Genomic DNA, 6,473 nt, shown 5'->3' on the forward strand with positions numbered 1-6,473 from the left:
CTGTAATTCTTGCATGAACAAAGTTGTCCTGGCAGTTATTTCTTTTTGTTTCTCCTTCCTAGTGCTTACTACTTTTGTGTGCCAACATTCAAAAGCACACCTTCACAGCTGGGGAATGTGTATCTAAACTAACCACTAGATTTTCTGTCACCGCACATTAATTTCAAGATGTTTTTCAGGCTCAAGAGAAGGTAAAAACATGCATGTTTAATTCTGCACCAAGTTTTCTGTGGTTCATTGTTGTTTTATTTGTCTAAAATAGAAGTCCTAAAAGGAAAATCCAAAATTGAAATCGTTACTTCTGGTGTGCCTAGTGAGACTTTATTGGCTTTGGATCTCACCAGATACACAGCGCTTCCCTAAGGAGCCCGTTGTCAAATACACTTATAAATGATGAAAGCAAATAGCTGGAGGGGGGGGAGAAGGGGCATTTGAAAGTGATTTATGCTACTGTTTTTTCCCCCAAATTTGCAAACTGTTATGTGGAATATAAAAACTACTCAGTCTTATGTAACTCAAAATATTGTAGAGAAGTAAAAACCTCATAGCCACAAGATTTTATATTGCAATTGGAAGGATTTTCTATGATAAGGCTTGCATTTTTTTAATCAAAAGGTGCATCATTTAGCTGAAGTTACCTGGTAAGGCCCTTATTTACCTCTTGTCTGAGACTGCCATAGCTTTATTTAAATCACACAGGAAACACCACAACTACTTGCAAAACTGCCAGTCAACCTGCTTTAATGAAGCTGTGGCTTAACACATTTCATAGCAATGTAACAGCACATAGAAAATTAGCTTGTTTGCCATTGGTTAATGGTAGATAATGCCTCTAATCCAGCACAGTGTTCATTTGAGCAGTTCTTTGACGTAGCATCCAGTACTTGTCATGGTGAGGCTTCATTGGCTCTCATGACTCAGTGTACCAGCCCACACAAATAGGAATGCACCTGAAACGTAAACAGTATTCTTATTTAGCTTTCTCACTGTGCAGCAGAAGCATAAAGTGCCTCAAAATTACTTCCAGGGCTAAGATGTAAGCGTAGACCAAAAGTTGCTTATTTCATTAAGAGCTTTAAAACAGTTACGAGGATCACAGGGCAGTACAGTGAAATACAGCAGTAAAGTAAAGCAATCTGTAGCTCTTACATGACCTGAATTTCAGAAAGGCAGCAGCTGGTAAGCTCCCTCAGATAACAGCTGTACATTGTAAGGTTGTATGTGTCTGCATCAGTTATCTGCCTTGTACAAAGAAGGTGCTTGCAGGGCTACTTAAAGCCACGAGCTGGCATTCTCAGCTTCTCGGGAACAGGCAGAATGTGTTCATGAAAAAGTGCTTCTGTGGCTTGTAATGAAGCTGACAAGCAGTTAGAGTAACTAATCCTTCAAAAAAAAAACCAAGGTGCTGTAGAATTGATTCATCATTTGAGATCAAAAACTAGCAAAGTGAATTCAGAACCACTGGAGTGTTGGCTTGGTTTTTTTGTTTGTTTTAAGAATGAGTTGAAGGCTAAGCTTTGCTTCTAAGGCTTTGTCAAATACAGTGAGTATACAGGTTTTGTTTCTTTCATTGTTAGTTTGGTTTCAAATTTGCTAGCAGTAGATACTGCAGCAGTATATATATATTGTATTTGATACACCAAAGGGAACATTTGTCATCTAGAAAGTGCTGATCTGGCTCCAGCTGGACTCTTAACTTTTTTAACTCCCACTACAAAAATGTAAAAAAAAAAAAAAAAAAAAAAAGTGGGCGTACAAATGGTGCAAATCAACTGTTAGTAGCCTTTGGACAACCACCTCCTTGGAAAAAAAAAAAAAAAAAGCATGCAATTTCATTACACTCCTAACTCAGTGTTGTTTCTGATCTTTCCCTCCTTCATTCCTCCTCGCATTCAGAAGCAACTGTAGTGTAATTAGGCAACTTCTTAAGGCTGTATGTATTACAGCTGCCTTTTGCATGTTGGACACAAGATCTCCCCAAGCAGAGACCTCGCAGATGAGACTGAATGTTTTATTTGGTTGTTGGATAGGATACTCTTCTGCTAGAACATCCCACCAAAGTTCCTGTGACCCTCTCCATGTTGCACCTTCCATATGATGCGAATCCACACCACAAATCATTTGAATATCTTCAGATTGAAATACAAAGGAAAAAAATCTATTTTGTTGTGCTTACATTATCAATAGTTGAAGGAAAGAAAGGAGGAAAAAAAAATATATAGATAGCTATGATTCTGCAAGGGATATGATAACACTGTGTTATGGAGTGGCTGCCTTGTGGAGTGGAATCCCAGTTGGGGGGGAGGGTGGGAAGCATGGCATTTAAAGCACATTCCAAGAAGCAAGGATTTTACATTGTTTTTATTTTTGGAAACCAAATGTCCCAGGAATGTGCCATTAGAGCAGTAGGTGAATGATTACAGGTGGTATCCATACAAACCAGATCTCAGGCATCTGAGTCCATGTGTAGCATTGCTCCATGCAGAGCTGCTGCTTCTGCATCTAGCTTAGCGGTTGCTGTACTTCTTAGACACCCTGCTTGCACAGTTCGTGCACAAATTCTGCTTAAAAGAGAGATGCGGATACATTTTGTAGTAAATAGGAGATGAGCACTTCAGAGCTTTGTGAAAACAATTTCTGTGTTACCATCATGCCACGCCCATATTTGCTCTGCTTGCAAGAGAGGGTGTGGGACTTTTTACAGCATGAAAATTATGTTCCTTTTCCTACAAAAAAAAAAAAAGTTCAAAGCCTTTTCCTCATACTTAAACTAATTAAATTTGTTCTTCTACAGGATGTAGTCTGAGTTCAATCAATTGCAACCAGGTAAAGCAAATTGTCATCTGGCAATAGATCTTAATGTCAGCATTATGAAGAGTGTATGAAGGTATTACCCTGTTTGTGCTTTCAGATGCCTATTACCAGTAGCAAGGAAATAATTCTGCTGGAAGCCAGAAGTAGGACCTTCTCAGGGGATCATACCTTCGGGACAACATGAACACTTTTGCTGAAGTCTACTCCTGCTAAATGCTTCTGGTGTAGCACTGTAAAATGCCAGTAGATGGCAGAATGATGCTGCTTTTCAATATACATCGGTAGGAATTTTTAAAAAAGAATAATTCTTCTGTGTTTATTTACACAAAGCTGATTGTGAAGGAGAAAGCTCAGTGAATGCATTAGCTGGCTGTGGCCTTCTGCTGATCTTGATGTGATTGCTTCCATAAACACAATTCTCTTGTGCTTGGTTTGTGATGTGTTGTTTTTTTTTTTTTTTTGTTTTTGTTTTTTTTTTTTAATAATACCAATTTTTATCCTCAAAAGACAGTATAACTGATGTAAGTGTGGGTGTTCTGATGCACATCAACTTCTTATTTGTTTTTCAGATCAGTCATGTCTTTGTCCTTGATTCCATAGAGCTTTTGTGAAATGGCACTGTTCTGGTATACTGGGCATGACCTCAATACCTGCACAGCAGCTGAGGGCCCAGCTCAGAGAACATGATAAGACTTCTTGTTTGCTGACAGCCAACAGCTCTGCATGTGGCTGAATCACACAAGAAACAGGTTCTGGGCTGCTGCTGGCTGTGGTCCAGTGGATGTCCAGTGTATTAAAGTAAATCAGTGTCAATTAATAGCATCCTGTTCATTTCCAAAAGCGAATTAAATACTAGCCAAAGTGTTATCAGCTTTATATAAATAGAAGTGTTCAGAGCAATTGCACTGAAATGTTCAAAGTTGCATTTAAACTTACAAAAATACTTTGCTAATCCTGAACTACAAGCAAACTTGTATACAGTAAGCTTCTAGTGTTAACACTGTGGAAAAAATTCAGCACAAAAGTAAGTTTTAAGTATAAAAATCATTTTTCTCTTGGGTGAAGAAACTCTCTTGCTTCTTCTATTCACCAGTATCCCAGAATACTCAATTATTTCCAAACAGCTGTGATGCTCGTGCATTGTGATGCATTTAGGAAGTTCAGAGGGATTTAATGCGTCTTCTCTGCTTTTCAATTTGTACACAAGACCAGAAGTGACAAGAACCTGGAGATACAGATTTCAGTATTATCAATGTGATGGCATTACATTAGTCTAGACTTTCACTCTGCTCAGCCCATTAGGGATTCATCCATCTGGCTGACAGGTTTGCACAAAGTGACAGCTGGTTGAATGAACCCAATCAGACAGAAGTGAGAATGTGCTTGTGAGCAGGGCAGAACCTATTTGAAATTTGCCAGTTTCTATGTAGCTGTTAGTCAAGTGAGCTCCTCAATGAGGAGGCAGCTCTCAAACATGGAGGTTGCTCTTGATTGCATTTTGAGAAGGCTGATGAAATGGTTCCATTGCTTCAAAGTAAACTGAAACTGCTGCTTGGCAGTTTTACCTGTTCCCTCGACATCAAGCTACAGCCAGAACCTGGCTAATAGTGAAAATTCTTCCAGTAAGAAATATAAAAAGCCTTCCAGATAAAGCACTGAGAAACACAGTAGTTGGCTTTGATAAGTGTATACCTGAACATTTTCATGTATTTTATTTGTACTATATTTTTGGGTTTGGTTATTTTTACCTAGAAGGTAGATGCCTACACCCCCATGATATCAAAGCTTATAATATCATTGTGTAATCCATTTGAATGCTAATGTAATTAATTTTCTTAATGAAAAAGGCAGTAATTCACCAAATGAGTTATTTTCTCAGTTGTGTACGCTTCAAAATGTGGTAACCAGTGTATCTGTATGAAGTACAGCTTCTAATATGCAAAGTTCCACAGTAAGAGCAGAGAGACTGCTTAAGTACATGTATAAAAGTTTTGTGCCCATACAGCTATTAGAAACTTTGTATAAAAACAAAAAAGATATGGATCTGAAATCTCAGCTCAGGGAGTTTCTACAGGAGGAAAGGACAATAGAGAAGAGGCTAACTAATGTGTCAGTTTGTTAGCTGGATGGCATGTAGAGAAGATTCTTGGATTAGATAGTGTGAAAGACCAACGTGGTTTTCTTTTATTTGGGTTCACTAGGCTTAAAACTTAATTAACTGTACTGTCTATATTACAAAAATAAGTCTTCTGACTCTTTGTATTTAGTACTTACAAATCTATGGTTGATGAACTCCTTAAAACTGGGGGGCAGGAACACTGTGATGTGAGAGCATCTCCGTCCCTCCTTAATGATATTTAAGTAGAATTACTCCAGTAGCTCCATATAAATATAGTAATGTGATATGCCAGTATGAAATGCTATCTTCTGCCAGTGTCATCCTGGAAATAGCACTCTGGCTTCTTATAACATGCTGCTATTTGGTGATCTTATTTTAAGGATCTGCTTCATCAACGAAGCGGGGAAAAAAAGTGACTACCAACTCCTACAACTCAGAGAAGCTATTTTCTAGCACTGATCAGTTATAGAATACTTAAAACACATTGGTTTCCATTTCCAAAACTGCTGGTGTTTCAACTTTTGTGACTTAATGCAACTGAATAACCTCATTCATCCTGGCCATCCAAAATAGAACAGCACAGTTCAAGAATAGTAATGGAGACATCATTCACATTATTCCACTCTCATGGCGCGAGGCATGATTTCAGAATTGTGTCTGGCATAGTAAAATGTTTTCATTTAGTATCAGCTGAGGGCTAGGGCTATGTTCATAATCTCCAAACATGCTTTAATAGTTAAGTAATATTTCTAATGAGTTCAGTAATTAACTCTGATGTTAAGCAACAGCTGAGGAGGCAGGTGTATGTGACAGTGGGTACATGTGACGCGACAGGACTTAATGTGGAGGGGAAATGGGCAGGGCAGTTATTACAGCCCTCGTGGCCTGGCGCTGAACCTGTTCACAGCGATCAGCAGCATTTCGTGCTGCCGCTCTGCCTGCAGGCTTCAGGGGAGCGTCAGAAACAGCCTGCGTTGATCTACGGTTATAAGAAAGCACCTCAAGCTAACGTTATTGACAGATTTTCATGTTCTTTCATTTCGCATCCGTGTCCTGCGTTATCACTTGCAGATGGCCTTATGCTGGAGGGGAAAAAGAAAAAACAACAACAAAAAACAAACCGGGAACTTGCTCTGCCATTTCCCCAGCCTGTGCTCTGAGACGCCGCGTGCTACCAGCTCACAGTCCCCCTCCCTGCAGAAGCGACGCAGGGCGATGCCCCGCCCCCTATCCCTCAGTATGGTGAAGCGGCCCCACATACACGCAGCGCCTCGCGGCGGCAGAGAGCAGCGCACTTCCGCTTCGCTCCGTATCACGGGCGCGCAGCTCACGTTCTTATTGGCTCGCCCGCGTGACGCAAAATGTCGGCGCCTCACTCTCCTATACGCAAGCGCACAGCACCCAATACATTCTCGGGGCACGCTGCGCACGCGTAGAGAGCTTGTCGCCGTGCTTCTGGTGTTGGCCGTCCCGGGGATTTGAGGTGTGTCGCGCTCTGCGCATGCGCCGCGGCACCTGAACGGCGGTGACGGTCACGACC

The sequence above is a fragment of the Tetrao urogallus genome, assembly GCF_951394365.1.
Source record: "Tetrao urogallus genome assembly, chromosome: 6".
Classification (NCBI taxonomy): Eukaryota; Metazoa; Chordata; class Aves; order Galliformes; family Phasianidae; genus Tetrao; species Tetrao urogallus.